The 23779-nt window shown below is 37.0% G+C and overlaps 1 protein-coding gene across 6 annotated transcripts in view; it reads right to left on the reverse strand.

Annotated features, from left to right (window-relative positions):
• CadN (neural cadherin) overlaps positions 1-23779 on the reverse strand; it is a 1042724-nt gene that overhangs the window by 436004 nt on the left and 582941 nt on the right. The gene's annotated exons all lie outside the window — the stretch shown is intronic.

Consider the following 23779-nt stretch of genomic DNA (forward strand, 5'->3'; position numbering starts at 1 on the left):
TTCATGATTTTTTTTCGTCAAGAAAAGTTTTTTACCAAGGAAAGAGTTTTTCATCTTTTCCAACTAGTGAAAATTTCAAGCTAGTGGGGAAAAATTGTTAAAGTCATCGGTTTAGTTATTTAGTGATTGCTCAATAAAGTTAAATGCTGTCCTTCGTCTTGCTGTACAATATTCAAGCTCTGCAGGAAGTTGAAGTGATCGCCTGTTACTCAAGTAGGGCTTACCTATTAAAAACCCCGGCTTCCATGCTGAACTATTCTGCCTTCAAGAGAAATTATAAGTTATAAAGTAAGTAGTGAAAGAAGAAAGTGCATGTGTACGAGTAAGTTGTTGCATCTTGTAAAGGTTTCTTTTGCGTTCGCAATCACAGGGAAGTTAGTTTACCGGAGTTTCCTCTAACGAGATCATCCAAGGGATGATGGAGATGAACAAGAACTCTCGTGGGAAATCCCCTTGCGCAGGTATGACGAGAAGAGTGACAAGCGTAAAACTTGGAAATGAATTCTTGTTGAAAGTACAAAAATATATTGGAACAGAAACTTATAGACCTAAAATCCAATTATTTCTTCCGGAAGTGACTCCCTCCTAAAACTTGATAAAACTTGACAATAATATTAAATTTACTACATTAAATTCTGATAACGATAACTACAGAAAGGCACAAAACCACTTTGGGGGCTTGGTTGGTTTGGAAGTGCTAACGAAGCCATTTAACTTAACCAAGCACGATTTGCATTGCAGGAGATGATGGTAGGAGCTACCCTTGCTAGCAGTTAGGGAATTGTAGGACCACTTGAGACAGCATTCCCCCCCATCCTAGTTACGTGCTGCTGTCGAGGAGACGAGTTATCATCACTTACTTTAGCGATAACCCCCGTTTCGGCCCCCCGTTCAACTACTGAAATATATCTGGCACCATGCTTAAAACAATAGTTCTAGCGCCGTATGCTTGCTTACGTTTTACAGGATTACAGAGTAATAGAGTTGAACTTTGCAAGCAGCTTGTTATGTAAATTATTAGTTATATCATCTTAGTACTTAATGTCGTAATAAATTCATATAAAAGCTCTGTACTTAATGCTGTCCAAATAAAGCTAGTTCGTTCATTCTCATTTGTGCAACTAGGCGGAAGACCCTTCCTAACGCCTTCAGACAGTATTCTTCACCAGTAAGCTCATTTGACCCTACATCCTACAGCAAACAGTCCGTCGAACTGACGATCTAGATGTCTCCGTGTGGGACCGGGTGAGAATAGTCCCACGGTATACCCCGGCCTGTCGTAAGAGGCGACTAATAGGAGACGTGTACGGAACACCATCTTCACCTGGAATGGTGTAGTAAGCCCAAGCTGACACCAGGAGGGTGTAGTGAAACCTGTAAGTCATGAGCTGGGCATGGCTCTGGGCCAGTGTGACCATTCTAGGCCTTTAAAATACGAGACATAGTCTCTATGAAATGTGAACCACGGGATCGTGAATCAGTACCGCTGGAGTTCTGTCTCCAGGCTCCAGGAGTTGAGGAAAGGTTTCGTGGTGGTTGTGGTAAAGCTGGGACGATGGTAGAGTCCCCTTTGGTCTATTGTGTGGGAGCCTTTGGGAATAGTTGCGCCACCTTCTCATTCACCACGAGAACATGACCATCTAGATGCTAGCAACAAGAACCTTCAGAACCCTACTAAACAGGTCCGTCTAAACAGTGCTAATGCCATGACCATCCACTGTCCTAAAAACGAACAATGGACAATGGAATAATTTATATAAAATTGATTTTTCTCAATTTATAAATAATAATAATAACCGCTCATTGAATACATAGAGAGAGAGAAATTCAGATTATAAAGTTAACATTATTCACACGTACACCAAGAAATTGTTACCACCTTAATTCGGAAAACTGTGAGAAAGATTTCCTTTCCAGTAGAACATTATTTCATTCAAAGAAGATACAAGACTTTTCTCTTTAACATTATAAAACGTAAACCTCCAGTCAAAGTGAAAAACAAAAACTTTCTACCTGGTAAGGGGTTTTTCTTTTTTGTTCCTTCCGTAAAAGAACTTTTCCGGAAGTAAAAAGAAAATCTTGTTAACTAGATAACTACAAAATAAAAAAATAAAAAAAACTACGATTGGTTGTGCTTGGAATTTTCATGGAATTTTGGAAAATTCCTCCAAAAAAACTGATTTATAAGAATTATTATACTGGATGTAAATATACAGGCATGTCACAGTACCTGACATCATTGGCACTGGTAACTTTTTTTTCCAGTGCACTATTGACAATGAGATCTCCCTGAGAGCTGTAAGAAGCTCTATCTCAGGAAGGGGAAAATCTAAGGGCCAGCAGCTAGATTCCGAGGGTATCCAGTGCGCTAACCATTTATCTAATCCCTTCCTCTAGTATAATAATATAGTTTCCAAATTTTTGGTTTAAACAAGGAAGAATTTCTCCAAATAAACTTATGGAATACAGCGAAAGCTAACAGTTTAGGACGTGATTATTATTATTATTATAGGGACAAAGGGCGGGTCCCCGAGACGCCGCAGCCCTACAGGCTTCCAGTTTGGTACAATTGTTAGTCCTCATGTTGTTAAGTCCAAGCAGTCAAAGGAGAATAGAAAAAAAGTATGAAAGACCATGAAATTAACAAAGAATGCTTTAAAAAATCCATTGCGAAATTAATACATTAATTTACACAGCCTTCTTGATTCAAAATGTATTCAAAATACACAACACGAAAAAAAAGAATATAAAATCAACGAATATTGAACTAGTGTTATAACATGTGACCTGATCGGGAAAGAGGTTCTCATTTGTTTTTCCGTTCTTTAAAGTTGCTTTCCCAAGACGAAATAAATATACAGATGGAAAAGTGATGCCCTTACAATTGGAGAAACGATGAAAATGAAGTTTTCTTGGAAAGCTTTTATCTATTGGTGTTTGCTATGGAAAAAGGCAGGAAACTGTAACAGCTACAACCCCCCAGTGGATTGCACAACTACAACTGCACCAAGGACAGGAAAGCATACATTGTCGCAACAGAAGGAGCTGCCCAAGGACAGCGAATGGAGTAGGAAAGCATACATTGTCGTAACAGGGGGAGCTAGCTGCTGATGTCCTGTTATCAGTAGATAACATTAGAAGAGGAATAAGTATATGCCACGGGGGGGGGTGGTGGAGGACCTGGCACAGTGTTCCTGATCCCCGGGCCGGGGCTATTAATCAGTCTGACTGATCGCTCCAGAGGGCACTTCCTCTCTCCTCCTCGGCTCCCTATACTCTTCACCGCTGTCCAAATTTATTTTAAAGTGCCTTCACTCTAGCATTAGTCCAATTTCCATCGCTTTTCCTGGGCACATTCTTTCTTTAAGAGGCCATCATGTAAAGTTTTCTCCAGTGTTATGGTCAAGTTATGTATTGCCATTTATTCTGTAAGGAAATAAGGGTATGCTCTTAAAACAGAGGAAGGGAAGCATTGAAATCGTATCATATTTCCGATATTTTGTTTCCGCCGTAAAGACTCGTGTTGACTTCCGCTATACACATAATCTATTTCGGGTTACGCACACACTCATCAATTGGGAAAAATCACTTCACTGAATGTTTTTTTTTCCCCACTTTTTTTGAAAATTTGCACGAAAACGACTCTAACGACTAACCAAGAAGATAATCGCTAGATCTGAGATGTACAGACTGTATCTACATTTACACATATCCAGCGGAACAGAGCGATATTCCATTAGCAAGGATTAGAGTGAGCAGAATTTAAGCAGATATAGCAGCCGTTTTCTTCATGCAAATGGATTACGTAGCAGTTTTGTCATTAGGTGGAAAAGGTGGCTTCCTGCGTAGACTCGTTGACAGAAATAGTTTTGAGGACTATTATTAGCTTAAGACTGAGCTAATCGCACTTTTTTTTGCCTTTTTTTTGGCATTGGCTTTCGCCAAACAGCCAGCATCGTCTAGGCGCTTATCACTAGAATATCACTCACTCTCCATTCTTACTTATAAATACATTCGCTTCACACATTCATCCCTCTACTATAAGAGAAAAAAAATGTCAAAGTTGGGTGTTTTTCAACATTACGCTTTTTCGAGCAGTTTTTGACGATCCTACCGGACAGTTTTAATAGAACTATTTGCGTACAAACTTACAACTAATGGATGGATCAGAACTCTATATTCCTGCCATCCTTATAGCTTAACCGAAATTAAAATCACCGTAATCCTTCTCTAATCATTTTCTTCCATTCATTCTAATCGGCTATAACTTTTAAATACACTCATATTTCATTGCTAGCTCTGCTATAGATTTAAGCACATAGATGTTGGTGGGGAATATTATGTCTTCGTAGCGAAATGGTGCATCTAAATACCTGTATATATCGTCAAACATTCGTTTCCTTTCTACCACATAACGTGGACATATCATTATTATATTGTCTTGAAATCCTCCTCCTTCTCATTGCAATCTACGCAAAGAGGAGAGAGGACCTTTAGCACTTCCGGTCCAGCATTAATGTTCTTAGCACTACTCATCCGGTTAGGCCTTAAACTACGGACCCCCAGCCATCAAACCAACAGCATTTCCTTTAAACGTTTTTTTTTGTTTTTTCAAATCATTGAAGAAAAATCTGCACATTTTAAACAAGTATTTAAAAGAACCAGCTGGCAATTGTTGTTAGGTAACACAGTTAGGCTATTGTTTAGCTAAACACAAAGTGTACACAATGCCTAGGCAACATGTATTGTGTTCTGGCCGAGAGACTTGACCAGCTTTTGTATTGGCACAACTCTATTGTATTTTACATCCTAGATTAAACAGAATATCTACTTTTAAACAAGAGTTTTCAATAGTTTTGTGTATAAAAATAGACTAACAATTTGTAGTATAACTGGAGTTTGCAACTATGAAAGGAGAAATGCAATTTAGGCCAATGTATAAGAGCGGAAAATTGGAATGAATTAAAAAAAAAGTAAAAAGAAAAATTTACATGAATTTTCTCTCTACGTTGAAGGAAGCGACGGTGATAAATTTATAATTTTCCCTAAAAAATCTCCATGGGTTTTCTTCATCCAACTGCCAGGAAATGCGATAAGACCTACAAGTTTTGCAACCAATTTGTTTTCTTGATATGAAACCATTTGGCCAAATAAATAAGAAAATGCGAGAAATATGTGAAGTGATTCAGAACTTTTTCTTCAAAGTATTTTTAATTTAAAAATACAGGGAAGGGATTAGCTATGCGGTTAGCGTACTGGACTCCCACGCGGAGGTCCCGGGTTCGAATCACTGTCCAGTGATGGACAGTGTTGTCTGTAACGAGAGAACACTGTCCGCGGAGGCCGGCGGTGCACTGAAAAAAAGCTACGGGCGCCAATAACCTTAGATGTTGACGCGCCTTAAATCATTAAAAAAAAAATAATAAAATAAAAATACGAAACCCTCCCGCATAAATTTTGAAATTTCCACTTGTACAAGAATCAGTCAGCAGTGACGTAACTCAATAAATTTTTACGAACAGCCAGCTGTTATATATGGACAATTACTACATGGGTGACAGACAAGGTGAACGACCCACTTGCCATTCACAGAACTCATTTAGAATTCGTCCTCAGTACGTTTCCACTGAGACCAGAGTAGGGGGGGTGGACACACTCTCTCCCCCCACTCACATTACACTCGGCAACAAATTCTGGTTCTACCACACGGTACAAAACCATGACCAAATCCTAAACCATAAATAAAGAAGTAGAGGAAACGGGTTAAAACATTGGTTGTCACACAGTGAGTTGTATTTTATTTAGATTTCCTCGCGGCACATCCGGGATTAGAATTTTGAAAATTGCAATGAAAAACTGTCTCACACATTTTTTTGTTGTATTCTCTCTACCTAATAAGAGGACACATTGCGATCGGAATGAATTTCCCAAAAAAAGGTTTACCGCCTTTGTAGCGTTTTTCAGTTAAAAAAAAAGGAATAAATAAAAATAGCACGATCCAATGAAGGTCAATGAAATCCAAAGTGACGGAGAATAGACGATAAGCTGCAAATAGAGCATTTATCATGGAAAACGCTAACCACAAACGTTAAACCCAAGATGAATCAAAGAATGCGGCCAAAGACAAGGGGAAAGACTAGATTTACCTGAATAAACCATCACCAACATGGTTATAAATGAATGAAAAGATTTTATTGGCTCAAAATGAGCTGGCGAACTATAGCACTGATGTAGCGGCCATCCCAAAAAGTATGTGGAGAACGAACCTCCTCTTTATGCTCAATTTTAATGAGCGTTCCCACCACAGCACTGGATTTATGATCAAGAAGACCTTAAAGCGTCGTGCTCTGCTGAACCTGGACCTGGCCAAAGAAGAACACATATGTTCATGGTTCAGATTACCAAGAGAGCCAACACCTATTTCATATAATCCTTGTATGAATGAACCCTGTTAGAAGTCAAGGAGAACAAGTCCAAAAATGTGGCTCCAGAACAGCGGTTCTTTAAACCTGTCTGTTCCACTGACTCCTTTGACAATAAGGATAAAAGGCTACGGGTACATAATTATTTCTTTACACATAAATCTGCTTAATCTGCGAAAAAAAAATTGCATCTTCAGATACAAAAAGAAATAGAAAACTACTTCTTTCTTGGCATTACAGCCTATGAAGGGCCATAGCCTCTTCAATTTTTGCAATTTAAGTACAAAGGTTTTTTTTTTTTTTGCAGGGCAGGGTTGTTGTCCTTTTTTTCTCCGACCCCCGAAACAATGGAGGACTTTACTCCCTTTTGTCGTAGCTAGCCCTCCAAGGGAAGGTAGCCTCGGGTGTGTGCAGTATATTGGTGCCTTGGCGTGCTAATTTACCTGTATTGTGTGTCCCTATTGTACCAGTGAAAGTTCATGGAGTACTTGGGCTAGGAACCCGTGGGATTGCAACCCCCAGGAAGCTGTGCATCATGCAACAGCCAACCCCTCCCCGCGGGACGGAAATTGGCTAATTAAGCGCATATTGCAGCACTGCATAAAGCAGAGCTTAAAACTTCTTCAATGAAAATTCTAAATATAAAGTGTTTTCCAATCTTTTGTGACTGAAAGTTGTGCTTCATCATTAAATGTACGAATAGCCAATAACGGATTGCAGAAAAGTTAATTGAAACAAATAAAAATGATTGGCATTAAATGTTTAACGTTTTTTTCATTGATTTCTTGATATTTACTCTCCGATCATTATTGATATTTGTTCCATTCACACTAATTGGAATTATTTGCACCGAAGTGGAATCAAAAGAAAAATAATCGAGTTAATTGAAACTCGATAAAAATATCAAACTTCAGAAACCAAACTTCCCCTAACTGATAACAATAAAATGTTAAAAATCACAAAGATGTATCATATAAAATTATTGCGAATTCAAACTGTCAGATTGAACAACAGGATGCCAATAAGAGTTACACTATTCTCCTGCACGAAATTGACGTCCACAACGCAGTGTGTTTTGTTAATTTTCCTTAGGGAATAGTCAATAAAATCTTGAAACAATTATACAATATTGGTTAAACTGTAATATCCCAGTACGAAAAATGAAATATCCCACAGCTTCCCCAGGAACCAAAACTATCCAATTTTTCAAGAAATCGTTTTTTAATCTAATTACTATAAGCTTAGCACATGTTTTGCTCACGTTTAAATGAATTCTGAAGGAAATGCGTAGTAAATGCAAGTAGGAATGTGAAAAAGACAATTTAAGTAGCAACTTCCGGGTACTGATGTAATCTTACTAGAAAATTTGGTTAGCCCTTTTAAGGTGCGCTGAGAGACTTCCTCCTTAGGCGCCACAATAGCCGAGCGGTTAAGAGGCTAGACCCGCAAAGCTAAGATGTATTGCGGTACTAGTCTAGCCCTTGGATTTTATTTAATAGTTAATAAAAGAAATTTACAGTAAAGTGTGTTTGTTAGGCGGTTATAGGCTAGACCCGCAAAGCTAAGATGTATTGTTGGTTTAGTGGGTTCGATTCCCGGTTTTAGGCCTTGAATTTTATATAATGGTTAATATGAGAAATTTACAGTAAAGTATGAGTTGCTAGTCGCTTCCGTCCACGACACCTAATTGGTAGTTGGGCGTAAAGCCCGCCTGAAAAAATAGGCAATTACTTTACTTTACTTTTACCTCCTCCTCCACCTCTACTTCCCTCATACACACAGAAATTGCCCATTTTCGAATTTCCCTGGGGAAAAAACCTTTCAAAATTAAAGAAGCAATAAGAATAATCATTGGATCAAGTTTAAAGTAAAGTTATCAAAACCAATCACAATTTACTAGTGGTCTTGACATGCGCACAAAGCTTAAATATTCTATTTAAATTTTCTCATGTAAATTGCCAATTTCGGAATTGTTAGATAATTTATCTTATTATTTGCCTTCGTAAATCTTTACTTTCATGCAGTTCAAAAGTATTAAGCATTGATTGCATTCGTATTGCAATCTTTCTAATTTGAGTAGTCCCGGAAATTTGAGGTTTACTTTTTTCGAATCAAGAGGACAAGATATTAGAAATTAGGAACTTTAAGGACAGTATAAAAATAAAAACCCTACAAAGCTTTTTAAAAATTTACAAAAATTAGCCCAAACCTTTTTGCCATGAATGTACGCCATTTTTCAGCAGTTTCAACGGAAGTTATGCCAAAAAATATAGAAAAAGTATAACCCAAATAATGCCAATTAAATTTGAAATCCAAGGTAGAACTTCGTACACAAATATATAGGAGGTCAATAATTCTTTGCAACATCTGGTGGGTGGAATGAAACAACATGATGAGAGAGGGAACGTGACTAATAGAAAATGGAACACAGAATCTTTGCACAACAATCCACAACGTGCAATGTTCAACAAAAACAACCCTGGGAATAACAAAAACAAAACATTTTAGAGATGACTTAATAGACTTAGTGGTAATATCATGAATCAATCAATTTACAGGAACTGACTTTGTTCCGACTACATAGGAGAGAATTATATCTGTATTTTTATACCTATATTTCTAGTTATGTAAATTACATTACATTACAGCTGTGTATAAGAAAGAAAAAAGATTTCAGCATATATTTGACGCTGAAACAGAACCTGAAGCTTTTCATATTTTGTAAAAGTTAACCTTAATTTACTTAGTTTCGTTTTTTTAAATTTTTTTATCTCCACGATCTCACAATTTATCTAGTTGAAGCACCTGATCTGCCCAGTTTCCATCGAATATTTTAAGAAGAAATGAAGTCTTCCGAGTATAGTTCTGGAGTAAAGCCATGGACTCCCCAGCTAGCGAGAAATCAATTGCAGAAAGGTGTACGTAGGGTAAAATGTATTTCGCATTAGTTCCGGTATGTGAGAGAGAGAGCTCTTATGTAAGAGATTAGTAAGAGATAGATGGATGGTAGTGAATATAAGAAGATCTGTGGTTCACTACTTCCAGCACACCAACTCTAAATCCGATCCCTTTCCATTAGAGTGTATGTAAATATTAGAGTTCCTTTTAAGACCGGAAATAAGAAATCTTAGTAAAAGAGCTAAGAAGGAATTGTAAGCAATAATACAAAAAAGTAAAATGAACAACTTTTTTTTTTTGTTTCCTCTTTAGCAAGCAAAATCTAACCACTGATAGTTTGTCAAGATCCATCATTTTCTTTACCTTACGGCTGAGTGACTTAGCAAGATCTAGAAAACGTTAGAGATTTTCAAATTTCAGCATAAAGTTGCTGTTGAACTCCTAAAAATAGTTACTGTTCATTATATTTTGGTGAATAAAGCATAGTTTCAATAGGATGAAAAATCAATGCCAGTTTCAGTATTGATAAACTTTATTATGCCGAGCTTTCGACCTAGGGACTAGGTCATCTTCAGGGCTAAACAATATACTGTTTTTACATCATTAGAGAGTTGGTGTGTCCTCTGTCTTGTCTGTTCATGGACTGAGTGTGATCGGTCTGTGTGTGATTGTGTTTGGTTGGCCGACTGCACCAATTTGTGTAGTAGTATTTCATTCGAATAATCTGTTGTTTACTGTGGGAATTATAAGGGCCCAATGTCACAGGAAAACTATGACCCAAATAAATTTCAACTCTCAATATCTTCTCAACTAATGGATCTGTACTCAACAAAATTACAGCATACTACTCAGTAAAACGGAGCGTGTAAGAGCACAAAATCTCATACGAATATTTATTTATAAACTTATTGCCCTCTTCAGGGCATGGCTTGAATTACAGAAAACTGTTTTCAGTTCAACTCATCCGAACCGCATGGCCACGTCCTGAAGAAGGTAATATATTTGTCGAAACGTTGGCAAAAAAGATGCAGTTGTTGCTTTTTTATTTGGTTCCGATTCCTCGCCAATTTGAATCCCTTAATATACTATTTTTATTGGTTACTTAAAGAAGGCCTACAACACCTACTCCGAGAAAAACCTCGCCCTGTATGCGTTGCCTCATTCCTGCTCTGCGTCACACCTAAGCTGCCCTATTCCTGAGGTCGTCTCTACAGAATGACGTTTTGAGCCCACTAAATAGCAGAAGTACGATATATCGGAGGATGGATGACGCATATGTGACGTAATATTTCATAACAGATAAGCTAGAATATATATATATATATTTTTTCTTTAAATAAATTACGTTCTCCCCCTCTTAAGCGTGCTTGTGACAGAGAGAGAGAATAGCAAAACGGCGATGCGCTCATCCATCTTTCTCCCTTTACAGTGGTGCCATCTTATTAAATTATTCATTCCATCTCACTTCACGTACTAACAACTAATTTAAATCTTCATTTCACCTGACTCCCACCTGCGGCACTCAACCATCCCCACCATTCGCCATTTTCCATTTTCATGAATTTTGATTATTTAAATAAAGTAAATGTACATAACGCACCGGAATTTCCGCTTGTTCTGTTTTTTCCCTATTCTACAGTACACATTTCCGGTACTTTCTTTTAATAATTGGATTTATCTTCTTTTATTTTTTATGTGAGTTAATATTAAGATAATTCAAAATTTTTAAACAGACCAACTAATATAGCGCCATCTTTTTTTCCACTTCCTTTAATAGACTTTTACGAGTCTACCAGCTAGTCTTACGGTAAATTTAAGGTTTTTTCGATTGGATTAATTAAATTTACCAATTAAACTTATACCAGTTAAGAATTAAGGCTAATTTTATGGAACCAAAGTCAGTTTTCTCGAAAACGGTTGGAGAATTAAACTATAATTTAAAAGCAAGTTTTTTTGGAACGAGAAATATTTCTTAAAGCCAATAAAAACAACTGAATTTTCTTATCTGAAACAGAAAAAAAGGAAACGAAATTATGCTGTAACAATACGATTCCTCAAATTATAGATTCTAAAGTTCAGGTGATGCAGAATTAGATAAATAAGTCACCGGGGCTTGACCGGGTGACTGATCTGACAGTGTAAACCTCAAGACTTCACCGGAGAATATTTCAGTTATTTTGGCGGGTTTTTTAGTTAGAGAAGGAATGAATGCCTTAAGTCTTCAACATGCAACTTACTGGGTGCATCCCTTAACCTGTTAAAATGTATTTGACGTGTATCCACGTCAAACCAAATCCCTATTACGGTGCGTTCGACGTGTATACTCGTTGTGAAAAATATAATATTGCCATTAACTATAAAAACTCGAAATTTTAATAACATCAAACAATTTGGAATCAGCCATTTGGCTTATCATTTGATAAGTGGTTGGTCAGTACGAGCATGATTTCACTTTGCACAGAATTCAAAGCTCTTTTCTTCTATGTAAAACAGCTCTTGCGTCCCTAGTTAACTAGAGCCAATGCATACCGTGAAGCGGTGCAAGATTTTTGAATGAGCACAGAATGCTCTGTAATCTGTAAGCCCCTAGAGATGGCAGAAAAAGTCCGCTTGCAGTGACTATTACGACTATTGTAAACTTTTGGTTGTTTTGCCCTGAGCGTTCGACGTGTATACACGTCATTGTCTGATTTTAATTCCGCCCACTGTTAGGGTTTTCTTTAAAACTAAATTCAACGCTTAACTGGTTAAGCTTTCACAAGTCCCCTAAAATCGAAGGCCACACTTCATCCGCCCATGCCCATGACTCAATCTGGCTGTGTGGTATTCTTAGTGGGGCGGGGCTGACTGGTCTTCCCCGAAAGGTGCCTCACAAGATGGGGGGGCCGAGCCAGTAGAGTACAGCCGCTTGAAACCACATTACATTACGACCCATCTTTGTCATCTTGAAACCGAAAGAAATAAAAAATAATAAGGTGGGTGGGGAAAAACTACGATTTTGCAAAAAAAGAGAGAGATTTAGATGTAGATGATAAGCACAGCCTCCCCGAGTCTAATATATTGTTGTAGTAAATGTTTGCTAAACATCTTGTAATAATTCTAGAAGCCAGCTCCAGAAATCTAACAGTCACAAAATATTTATCAACAAGTTAGAGGAATTCAGTATCAAAAATCAATAAATACTTAACAATTCAAGTAGAACTTAGTTTAGGACCCCATTCCAATTAACTAGTTCTGTTAATCGTACAAAGTTACCTTCCAATTTTGACTGTAATCTGTAATAAATTAATTATGTCCTCCTGTTACAGGAAGACTAATTAAATTACGTCTTGTTAAGGTTATTATTTTGTTCCTTATCTATCCCTGAGTTTCACACTTCTACCGGGTTGAGGTATTCAATATCGTAGCGGTTGCTATCTGGCAACAAATAATTAAATATTGCTGCTAATTACTAAGTGACTTCACAGTTTTTGAAACTATTGTAAGGGTAGTGAAACCCCACCACTCATCCACTCTAGCGTAGGGGTAGTGAAACCCCACCACTCACCCACTCTAGTCAGAGAGAAAGAGACAGCCCCCTCGGCACACAGACAAGGGAGGCTCGGCGAATGTATATAAGAACGAGAGGAAAGTCAAAAAGGAGATTCTGAGATTCTGTTCAAAGTCTTACACTTCAGTTGTACACATCCTTTAGCCACGTCAGTCAGTCTGTTCTGTTCTTGTAGTGTAAAGTATACAGTCCTTGGCAGTCAGTCAAATACATATATAATATCTTATACCAATACAAGGTGTTATTTATCCGTCAACGTCTCCTCAAACACCATTACACTATGATGAAGAAGAGAGACTTCCATCAGCCAATAACCAAGAAAAGATCTCTTTGATTTGTATTTCTTGTTTTGGGTACGGTAACAATCTATACATCTTCTCAGCTCTAAAGAAACTTCTTGATGGAGAGCCAACAATGAAGCAGAATCGGAGATCCAGAAATTAGTCTTCTAAAAAAGACTTCCTCCTGACTGTTGTCTTAAAGCTTTAACTTTTTTTTTTACCATTTCCTCTCTTTGTGTTTGGTTGTATGTCGGGAATCTAGTGCGCACACTCGCTTGACTTTCTCTTACTGGAGTAAGAGTTACTTACTAACTCTCATATTCTTTTCTAACTTCTGATCATTCGAATGAAATTTCATTCTTACCCGTTATACAGTTTGTAGAACCGTACACTTTATTGAAATTGTATATTAGGGAAGGGATTAGCTATGAGGTTAGCATACTGGACTCCCACGCGGAGGTCCCGGGTTCGAATCCAGCAGCTGACCCTTAGATTTTCTCTTCCTAGGAGCTTCTTACAGCTCACTGTCCGGTGATGGACAGTGTTATCTGTAACGAGAGAACACTGTCCGGAGGCCGGCAGTGCACTGGAAAAAGCTCCGTGCGCTAATAACCTCAGCTGTTGAAGCGCCAAAAAAATAAAAAAAATAAAAAAAAAAATTGTATACGATACAGGAAAGCCTACCCCCTAAACTTTCCCCTTAGAACTGCCCTAAAACTGGACCGATTTTTAGAAGCGGAAGTTATAAATTTATGTGTACGTAATGTACATGAAAAAAATTTACAGAGAACCTAAGGTTCTCATTGTATGGAACAGGGGACCCCCAAAATATGACCCGCGGGTCACTTTCGGTCCCCTGAGGAGATTTATTCGGCCCCCGGAAGGGGCGGATCTCTTTCATTGGTGGTCAGTGAGAGGAGCACTATATGTGGCGCAAAGCGCTGCGTCGCTCATATACAGTACTACTTCCGATGACGCGGGATGCACGCGTCACGGCTCCGAAAACAGTGTAAAATAACCGCCAGAAGTAGGAAGAAAGACAAAGCACTATAACTAAACCAGACATTGACCATCTCATTAGCCAAAAGTATGTCCATAATTCCCACAGAAATACTGGGCAGTTTGGTGATTTAAATTTGCTTGTTCTTTATTTGAAATATTCTATTTGTTCTCGTTTTGTTTTTTTTGTTTTTTTACTTTAAAATAGTTTGTTTTTTATAGTCCGGCCCTCCAACGGTCTGAGGAACAGTGAACTGTGGTCCCCTGTGTAAAAAAGTTTGGGGTCCCCTGGTCTAGAAAGTGAACAATCAGTTCAGAAAAAGAAGCATTTCCAGTTAAAGAATTTTCTTAAAACACTTTTCCTCTCTTAAACAATGCACATGAGACAGGAAGTTGCATAGAAAGGAAAATGATACTTCTCAAGAAAACTGCCTCCTTTTTACAGAATTCTTTAATGCAATTTTCCGGGGAAAAAATGATCAAATCGTAGTAACTGTTTTAGTGAAAAACCTATTCATTGAAGGACACCTGATTAGTCTAGTTTATTGAAAGTCTAAATTTCTATCTGAAAATATAATGAAAGCGCATTTAATATAATAGAATTTTTCCGGAAAGAGGCTACGAATACAAGTTATAGCTTTACTGTACATAACTAGGTAAGGAAATTGTTGTATCCATTTTCAAAAAAAATAAAATAAAAAATGAAAAATGGTACCTCCTCTTGACGTATTTTGGACCAAAACTGTGTTGAAAACTATCATAAGTTTTTTTTTATTTAAAATTACGCTGGATAAACACGTTCACGCACATCAATTTGGAAAAACAGTTTTCTTTCTCAACATTAGTAAGAGATAGGTAAACAAAATACTATTCCAGAACTTTAGCGTATAAATTATATTTAAATAAGGCATACAGGAAGTCATTTGAATTGGATAATCTAATATATATCCGGTAAAAAAAGGAACTGTCAGGAGTCACCAAGGATTTTTGATGTGAATAAGTTCTGTGTGTGGGCAGAGAGAGAGAGAGAAAGAGAGAGAGAGAGAGAAAGAGAGAGAGAGAGAAAGAGAGATTGAGACGGAGAGAACAGGGATGGGATGGCCAATTCACTCCACTAAATCACACTCCTGCTCTTCCAAAGGTACAACAAGGAGTAAAGCTGACAGCATCCCTCTCCCTAAAGATCATCCATATTCTGCATAAAGTGGCAAATTCAATTTCTCTATCTAGTTCAATATTCAGTTTTAATATTTCCGGCCGAATACTAAAAACCAAAGTAATGGCCAGCGACATAATAGTTAATATTACTCGTATTAATTTAATACAAATTTATTAATTTAAATATTTTATTAGATTAATTAGTGAAGTGGGAGATTTTAATTTACCATTGGCTAACGAGAAAGTCTAAAATGTGTGTATAATATGTACACAGCAAATGAAAAATACTGTTTAATTTCCGGTAGAAGGGTTTAGATCGATAAGTTACGGACAGATTTAATATTGCTTCCTGTGATTTTTCGTTTTTGAGATAAATTGAGCTTTATTTTTAACCACTTTTCGGACTCAAAACGGATATTTAGGATAAAAAAAAACTCGAAAAACCAATATTTGACACTCATCCGTAATTCTTGGCAGTAGTAACAGGAAGTCAGATCAGTCTTTCACTGTCCGGCAGAGGGAACTTTTAATCCTTGGCAATACTTAAAGAAGTATAATATCCGCTCTAGTGGATCACTAGATCCATTCTTATATCTTAGAAAATAAACTCGAGGGTGTATCGATAACACACCTTAGAATACATCTGGTGTTTCAATTGTTAAAAAAATTAGCCTTCAAAAAAAGTACTGAACTAACTTATACGCATATTATTAACAGAAGTATTCTAAATTTATTGCAATTTAGTTATTTATACGGAAAATAATTCAAATATGTATTTATTTTAATAGCAATAATGTTAATGACCTGTATGATAATTTTTATTTGACCGTTCTGGATGCTATGCAATTACCTAATGTAATTGTAAAAAAAAAAACACCATAACCCTATTACGATAGTGCACAATAAGAAACAGTGGTATAATAGGCGCCACGGTAGCCGAGCGGTTAAGAGACTAGACCCGCAATGCTAACATGTATTGTTGGTTTAGTGGATTCGATTCTCTATGTCTAGGCCTTGGATTTTATTTAATGGTTAATATGAGAAATTTATAGTAAAGTATGTTTGCTAGTCCCTCCGTCCACGACACCTAATTGGTAGTTGGATGTAAAGCCCCGCCTGAAAAAATAGGCGATTACTTTGCTTATAGTGGTATAATAAGGAGGCTAACACACCTTAGTTTAATACAAGACTATAAATCACAGGTTTTAAATTCCTCCTTATTCAATTAGTACTGAGTTTTCAGGGTTTGCTCTTTGATGAGATTTAAAAGTAAAGAAAAAAACTGGCTTTAAAAAGTTGTAGAGATGTTGGGTGCCTGATTAACCCATAAAGATGTTATTTTAAAATGCAGAGAAGGAGTTCATGTTGGGAATTTAGTGGAAGCTGTTCCGGTTCTCCCTTTAAAGCTAAGCGATAAAAGATTAAAGAGATTTGCGAGAAACGAGAGCTCATCCTTATCAGGGGGAAAATTTAAAAAGAAAAAAGTGAAAGTTTAAGAAGTTAAAGAAGTTGGGAAAAGTGGCAGGGATTAAGTTTGGTGCGGGTTGGGCTAAGAATTGTGTGGCGGACGAAGTTCTTAAAAGATAATTAGGAAGATGGTCAAAAGAGATTTAAATTAACTTTGATCAGAGCATACAAATCATATCTCCCCTCTTTTCTGGGCCTCCTTTTCTCACATGCCTCCCCTCTCAGACAAAAAAAAATCACCCAAAAACAAATCTTTAAATCCAAACTGCCTTTCGGCTATCTTGATCAAGATTTTCATTCTATTAATGATGTTCCATCAAGCGGGCGCCCATTCATTCTCTACGGATTTGAAAATAATGGAACCATCACTATTTCCGGTACTGTTTTGTACTTTAAAGCAGGCTATTTCAGTTGATGCCGTAGAGCTGTGAAGCTGTACACAACTCTGATCAGCAAAAAGTTAGGCTAATTACGTTTACAGAAGATTTGTTCCTTTATTTCAGAGAAAATTTCAAAAGTGTGGGAGGGAATCTGCGGAAGTTTGTATTAAGCAGAAGGAAATGTCTAGAAACCTGAGGATGACAAGGTCTATACCGAGGTCTTGTCAATATCAATTAAAATATTTCCTAAATTATTAAAACATACTCAATCCTTATTAAACAATATTCATTTTGTAAGATTATGTATTAAACCTCAGAAACAAATGGAGCGTTGCCAACTTCTTGTCACCTTAGAAACGCCCTAAAACAATTGTTCAATTTACCTTGTTCTAGATTTAGATGAGTACACTACGTTAACAGGAATTTACCGGGAACAATTTCCACACTCGTTTGAGAATTCCCATTTCAATTTTTTTGTTCAATCTCAGGACAGTTGATGGGGGGGGGGACGTTACTGAAAGGAAGTTCACAACTCACTAAATCTGCGTACAGTTTCAACTAAGCGGAAATAGCCAAAGATTCCCGTGTCTGGCACTGTTTATTTCTAATACTAGCAAAGACTTCCTTCCGTCTTCACTCTAGATTAAACTTTTGGATCCCCGGATATCCTTGCTTGCTTTTCCAAATTTCCATTAGAGAGTTTTTCTTGAAACGTGCAAATGAAATGTGTAATTGTGATTTGTCTATCTCAGCTTAGATTGCCTCTTTGTTCTCAAAAGACTCCTCACTTCCTCCTCTAACTCACTCATCTCCCGAAAAGATTATTTCTTCCGGACGGGGATGCAATCCTTCCTATTACTTCTATAAATAAACTTAACTAATGTACACGGCTTTTCACCTAACAGGATCCAAACCAGTCAAAAAAATATGAAAGAAAAGTGGAAAAATAAGAACAGAATTATAAAGGGGAAGGAAATTAAAAATTACAATAATAAATCAAGGTGTATAGCGTTAACTGAGCAAATATGTATCTAATATTATACAGTGAATTAAATTTAAGATGCCATTTTGTCATGAACACTCAGCACACTCGGTTCTTAGACGCGAGAGTCTGTGTTGTCTGTTGGTAACATTGATAGATGAGTAATTGTTAGTAAAGTAAATAAAAGTAAAGTAAAGTAATCGCCTATTTTTTTAGGCCGGCTTAAAGTCCAACTACCAATTAGGTGTCGTGGACGGAGGCGACTAGCAAACATACTTTACTGTAAATTTCTTTTATTAGCTATTAAATAAAAATCCAAGGGCTAGACTAGTACCGCAATACATCTTAGATTTGCGGGTCTAGTCTATAACCGCTCGGCTACCGTGGCGCCTGAGTAATTGTTAGCACCAAGCCAGACTGGATCAGTTACACTACTAACTACTAACTCTAAATCATACATATTTCCGTGGGTCTACAGAAAAGGGTTTAATGGAAAACAGCGAGCGTGAACAAAATGCCTTACAGACGAAAAGGCATAGAATGGAAGTTAGACGTTCGGGTACCCCCAAAATAAATGAAAAATTAGCAATCTAAAATTCTGTGTAACTCGAAGCAGTAATTTGCATGAATAGATCATTAATGTTCTGAAGCTGTACTCAGTCTAAGAAAATCTCCAATCTGTCACCTCACCAGTTTACTGCGTGGGTGGGCCAAGAGTGCCCCATATCTCCAGAAAGTGTTTTGGGAAGGAGAAGATTACACATACAGAAGCAGGACATCTCCAGACTCCTTTCTCTCTTCGCAGTATCTAACCATCAGATGAAAAGGGGCTTACCAAGGTTTCACCACCTTGCACAATCTCCGTTCCCACAGTGATCTGTATTCCAGACTCCAGGAGGTTTTGCTGAATTAAAAGCAACTTCTTGCAACTTAAAAATACATATACATGTGATATAGTCCATTTATAATTCTGTCATTCCTTGTTCTGGATATCACCACCGAAAGTCACAACACGAGTCCGAGGTAGCAGGACATTTGGCTTTATAGCCACTTCCTCGATGCTCTACTTTTTCATTAAGTTAAAAGCAAAATAAACACCCAAAGTCAGTACCTGGCTGATGTTTAACTAAGAAACAACCAACCATACAATCTCTTTTAACAGAAATTAATTTCAAAATGGCTTTCTCTTAATTACTACTTCCACTTCATTAAACAATAACTTCATTCCACATAAACTTGGAATTACATAATACATAATACATATATCGCTGATACGTATTAATATTAAACAGGATATGCTGTATCATAAAGCACTAATACTACAGATCTTTTAGACTGCCTTAGATTTGGCTTATAGCCACTCACCGAGTATAATCTACAATTCTAACTTGACTGGAACGCAATCGTATATAACCACAACTCTTATGATCCTATTCTAGAACGCTCAGGATTTGGTTTATGACCAACAAAAAATGGCTATTTTACACACTCATAAACGTATTTCTTTCATGAGCAATAAGCTAGCCTAATAAAATTAATGTAAGGGCGAGCCTTACATTTTGAGAACTGCATGCCCTGTTATTATGATAATTAGCTGAGGAGACCCTTATATAATAATAATAATTATTATTATTTTTTTTTTTTTCAGGCGAGCTTTACGTCCAACTACCAATTAGGTGTCGTGGACGGAGGCGACTAGCAAACATACTTTACTATAAATTTCTTTTATTAACCATTAAATAAAATCCAAGGCCTAAGACCGGGGGAATCAAACTCACTAACCAACAATACATCTTAGCCTTGCGGGTCTAGCCTCTTAACCGCTCGGCTACCGGGCGCCTTGTTATTATTTAGTTATTATAATAGTAATTATTATTGTAGTATATGATAACATCAGTTACATGATAATTATATATATGTATATAATTATTCTACATAAAGTCAGGGCAAAGCCCACCAGTATTTAACGTGAATATAAGAGATCGTACGGGGGTCCCAATGGGGTACTTGTGACGTATTATAAAATATTAAATTTTCTTGAATAATAAGGGAACAATCTTCAAGCTTTTAACAATTACAAAACTTCATCCGCCCACTACTAGTTGATTAAAACTTGTACAAGTTTTCTTTACACATCAGGTTAATTAAAAACTGATTTTCTCGTGGGAGAAAATTAATTTGAAAAGACGAAGAAAATAAAAAAAACAGCATCCCTCTGGAGGAAGAAACGCAAAATAATAAGGAAAAATACTGTGAAAATTCCACAAGCGTGAAACGTTTTTTTTTCCTTTTAAATTCTGCGATTTGTGAAACATGTGCTATTATCCAATGAAAGCTGCAGATTACAGCCAATGACACTTTCGAGGGATTCCTCTCCCTCAGAGTTAGCCCTAAGCGAATTTTCCGAATGTATCGTTTATAGGAAATCGTGGTAGGCATTTAAAAAGAAAATACTTAAAAAAAAATACAGATAGAATATAAATTATCCACACAATTAGAAAAACTAAATCAACCCACGTAAACAAACTGACCCGCGGGTCATAGGTACGGTAAGATCTACAAAGAAAACAAAAAACAAAAAAATTTTTGAGAGTAAAAATAACTTTCTATCTTTGAATTAGATGGGTTTCATGACAAGGAACAAACTGTGGATGTTAACTATATTGACGAGCTATCCATTTCTTCCCTCAACTCGAAAATATTAGGTAAGGGAAATTGGAAAAACCAATGGACTGTATACGACAAGTTGAAAGCGGCAAATGGAAGACTGAATACCATCTGAAAGATACGTGATAAAAAAAAAACACGTTCGCTAGACCCTTTGATTTCCCTTTGAACCTGCAATGTACGCAGGTAATATTCCACTGCCAGAGCAATGAACTATTCACCAATATAATACACATGTTTGTGAACATGTATTTCCTGTCGTAAAACTGCAGATGATGTTCGTATCGTGCAGTAGTATATTGGGAACAGTTACTAGTTATTTTCTCATATGATAATGTGAGATGTAGAGAGCCTGGCAGCTGTAATTCTGTTCTGAACAATGGAAGTGATAGTGACATAATGTTACCAAAATTTGGGCTCTACACCATAAACAGGTTTTGGAAATTGGTAAAAGATTGGTAAAAACGAGTTAAGCGCACAATGTGCGGAATTAAATTCACGACAATGACGTGTATACACGTCGAACGCAGGAGGGCAAAACAAACAAAAGTTTACAATAGTCGTAAAATAGTCACTGCAAGCGGACTTTTTCTGCAATCTCTGTACTATAATGAAACTGAGAGGGAAGTTGCTATCGTTGAACTATAGTGTAGTAGATCTGAGAGAGGGTGTATTTGTGCGCTCTGCAATGCTGGAGATATCGAAGATACGGTCCAACTAGTCCTGTTCTGAGAGGAGTTCCGTGTGTCAGATGGCTAGGAAAGGTCTCCATCAGTCGGAGGAAGGTTATTAACCACCTGAATGGGCTGTACGGTTGGCGGAGTATTCATAGATACACTCTTGAAGCTTGACGTCACCGAGCATTTCTAATTGAGCAATTTAATTATGATCCTTAATCTTTTATAATAAGTAATCTTTATAAACAGTCTTCATAAAGAAAGCATAATTTATGTTTTATTCTCTAAATTTGTAGAACTAGAATAATAACAAACTCCTGGCAGACGGCTAATAGCCATGCTTTATTAGTCCATGCCATGGCTAATAGCCATGCCTTATTTTGCTTTAGTTCAAACTTTAAATATTGTACACAAAATAGTGGAATGTGAATAAAGCGTTTATTATTATTCTGCAATCTCTGGGGCTTGAGATTACAGAGCATTCTGTGCTCATTCAAAATCTTGCACCGCTTCACGTAGGCATTGCCCAGTTAACTAAGGGACAGAAGAGCTTTTACAAGGAGGAAGAAAAGAGCTTTGAATTCTGTCCAAAAATTGAAATCATGCTCGTACTTAGGTCTGAACCTCTATCTAAGAGGTAAAAACGGCATTGTACAAGGGTTGAGAGCTTTTATTTGTGTATACACGTCAAACACACTTAACCTGGTTAAAAGCCACAAACTAGAAGGTAAAAGTATCAAACCAATGCTTTCAATACGATTAAGTTAGTAGAGAAGATACGTGTTGGAATTATGGGGACTCCAGGTAAATGAAGATAGGCCAAGAACCTTGAAGTTGAAGAAAAGTCGGTTGATTTGTAAAGAGTGGAATCACTATGCTTCAAGGCCCAAAGTCAGATCAAGGAAGTCTGGGATCTGAAACACTAGCACGATTTCCTGCTTCTGATCTACTAATCTTCTGACTGTACGACCAATCAGACTCGATTCTTACTTTGGAAAAAAAAAAATCATACATTGCCTTACAATCGACTCTTTCAGGAAATCCATTAGATCGATAGTATATAAGAATAGAAAAATTGGAAACGACGGGTGTCCAGCACAGAGCGCAGTTCTCCAAGAGTATCAGGATGGAACGGCTACAACAGTAGACGGAAGAGAAATGGGAAGAGCTAGGGGGACCTTGAGGATTTGTGGTGCTTCAGACCGGGAGGGAATAGGGAACCGAAATTGCCATAGAGATGCTGTAGATGCTGTGTTACATAATCGAGCCAACTATACTATCTCAAGATATGAATATTCAAAAGAAGAAAATTACACTATTTCATCACAAATAAATGCACCGTTATATTATAATAAAACATGATTCAATGAGAATCCAGCGGTTTTATATTGCGCACTGGCGGATGTTATCAAGTACAAGACGAGATGGAATAGAGTGTTGGCAATACGGAAGGAATGAAAAGATATAACTGTCAGGGTGTACATTATGAAATATGAAGCACCGGTTTGGAATTAAATTAATTTTAGATTTTAGAAGCAGTTGGAATAGGAATTAGGAGTAGGGCAAGTGGGTGGGTGAATTGGAAAAGGGGCCTAAATATACACCTTACTTGGTTGGGATGTAGAGCTGCAGAAGAAAATAGCATTCGAAGGGATTGATTGGTGTAGCGTGTGGGTGTGCTGAGGAGAAGGAGTCCCGGTTCGTATTAAGGGAGATCGGGTGCAAATAGGGTGCTCCGGGTGAAAAATGAAAAGTTTGCCCCCACTACTTTTAACCCTAGGGCTAATAGAATACATTTCCTCTTACATTTAAATAGGCACTTTAATTTTATTAAGTACAGGTTTATCACAATTTTTTTTTTGTATTATACATGCTTTACACAATGAGCACAAATATATATTCATTGTGAAGTAGAATAAAAGAGTGCCAAGCCCATTAAAATCCCAGAAACCAGAGTAATGTCTTTTATATGCAACCAAATGGCTGAAAAATTTGTGAATGCCATGTTTTTTTTTGGCTTAAGAGAGAGCCACAATGAATCAGCTAACAACAAGCCATATACCAGGCGGCCATATTGAGTATTTAGAAACAATAGGTTTTTAAAGTTAGATTAAATTTTTTTGTGATAAATCAGCCAACCGGTATTGCCATTTCATTTAATCGATAATTATAGTTCTTTTTTTTTTTTAATGATTTTTATCGATTACGGCTCTCTTTCTTTCTGTCTACATTCTCTCATTGCACATTTTTTCCACAAAAAGTAAGTAAAGTAATGCCAATTTTATTTAGGCAGCTCCC

The sequence above is a fragment of the Rhodnius prolixus genome, unplaced genomic scaffold (assembly GCF_049639745.1).
Source record: "Rhodnius prolixus isolate KJV_2025 unplaced genomic scaffold, Rpr scaffold_4, whole genome shotgun sequence".
Taxonomy (NCBI): Eukaryota; Metazoa; Arthropoda; class Insecta; order Hemiptera; family Reduviidae; genus Rhodnius; species Rhodnius prolixus.